The sequence below is a fragment of the Benincasa hispida genome, chromosome 5, assembly GCF_009727055.1.
Source record: "Benincasa hispida cultivar B227 chromosome 5, ASM972705v1, whole genome shotgun sequence".
Taxonomy (NCBI): Eukaryota; Viridiplantae; Streptophyta; class Magnoliopsida; order Cucurbitales; family Cucurbitaceae; genus Benincasa; species Benincasa hispida.
In genome coordinates, this window is record NC_052353.1 from 22089712 (window position 1) to 22091789 (window position 2078).

General features: G+C 34.2%; 1 pseudogene; it reads right to left on the minus strand.

Moving 5' to 3' along the window:
* Positions 1–263: 263 nt before the first annotated feature.
* LOC120078750 lies at positions 264–1974 on the minus strand (annotated as a pseudogene).
* Positions 1975–2078: the final 104 nt, after the last annotated feature.

Here is a 2078-nt window from a genome sequence, read left to right on the forward strand (position 1 = left end):
ACCTAGCTGCATGTTTATACAACATTGTTTCTCTTGAGAGTAGCTAACCTTAATTTAGAATGATTTGTAAATAGAATTTGCATGTTTCTCTCACAGAAACATTATGACCTATTTTGAATATTTTGATCTGAATTCTATCGTGTATGGGAGTAAGCACACACCATGTTATTATTTATGTCATAAAAAAATATATTCACATTAAACAAATAAAATATGAAAAAAAAATGCTTCATTTATTAATAGGAGCTCTAAAGTTGTTTCGGTCAGAAGCATGTGTGTGGCATGAGCACTCCAATACTCGATCCATCAACGTTCTTGCATGATGAAGTTGCTGCCTTGTTTTTTATATGTAAGCTTTATGTCTTGCAATCTTATGTCACTGCATGGATTGCTAGAGCTGCAATCAAATGTTTATAGCTTTCGATGTTGCTGATGTTCCTTTATATTTTTATAACGTCACATCACTAATCTTCACTCCGGAACTCTTTAAAACAACAAATTAAAACAAATATTATACGAAAATTAAAGAGAGGGTTAGGTAGTACAACAATTTAATTAGTTAATTAATTACCTGGAGAGGACAACCTTGATTGTTGGGACAAATAATTTTGATCAATTAAGATTGGATTTTGAACATTGTTCATAATGATATTCTGAAAGAGACGTGTTTTACGAAACCATTGCTAGGCGTTGGCCATGTCTTATCCTGAACGCCATTATCGGATTTGGTGAAGACTGCATTCATCAATGTTACATTTTCAACTCCATTTTCGTTCACCTCTTTTCCTAAGCTTCCAATGCTATATGTATTGAAACTATATTGTATTAGCTTATCATCCAAAATAAAATAATATTATTAACAACATTTGTACGAACATAGAAATATAGTATTGTTACTTACACCGTGGCCTGGCCCACATTTGATATTAGTCATAAACAAATTTTTAGTTCCATCTCCAATAGAAATGCAATCATCTCCAGTTTTGATAGTACTTCCAATGATGGTAACGTTTAAGTGAAGATTGCACATCGAATGCCATCAGTATTTGGGCTTTGATCTGGAGCCATTATCTTCCACATTTTTAACTACTACGTTGTTTGCAGCTATTGATCACAACATGACTTTGTTGACTGTTGATCGATAGTTAATCCACTAATTATGATGTTGTTTGCCCAATTGAATGTTATTGACTGCATTTTAATTTGTTAAAAAAAAATAATGTAAAATTTCACAATAACATTTAAAAAAAAAAAAAACATACTTTGGGTGTTGCTTGGGCTACACAAACATACCATTGCCTAATAAAATTGAATTGTTTTCTTTTATGGGTGACAAGATAGAGATACATGGATAAGGTGGAGCCTAAGTTCACCTAGTCATTGATCAAATAATAACTTAAGTTGTATCCATTTTCGTGAAAGAAAAAAAAACAAAAAACTCTTATATTCTTCTTTTGTTTTAGAAGTATTTTTAGATTTATTGTGTTGTATGGTTGAGATAGACAGCAAAAAGACGAGTGAAGTTTGAAATACTAATAACACATAACCCTAGCTCTGGGGGACAGTTTTTTCCAGAGTTCTTGCAGGTCCAATACTCAGTGGCCTTTACCATCAATATTGCCGCCGATGAAAGAAACGCCATCAACTTTGACGAACAAAATCCAGTACCAGAATTTCAGAGGCCACGATAATCGAGAGGTGCGACAAGAGTGCCATTCAAGCGAAATGTAATCTTATTTTTACATGGACCTCTAAATGTGATGGGTGTAAGCAAGAACCTTCCCTTGGGGACGTTTGATGATGGATGGTGTCAGGGAGCTACACGCTGATTTCCATGCCTTCATAAATGATTGCGGTCGAGTCGGTTTTCCCATCGGTTTTGCACCCAAGTTATGACATGTAGCTGCCTGCACTTGACAGTTGAATGAAGAAATGGAAGAAGATGATGACTAAGCTCTTCATTGGGCTGCCCATATGTTTGGAGAAGATGTTAAAGTTTGAAATTAAATTGTTGGAGATGCATGGCTATCGGGATGCCTTTATTTATAGTGAAATTAATAATCAAAGAAACATTGATA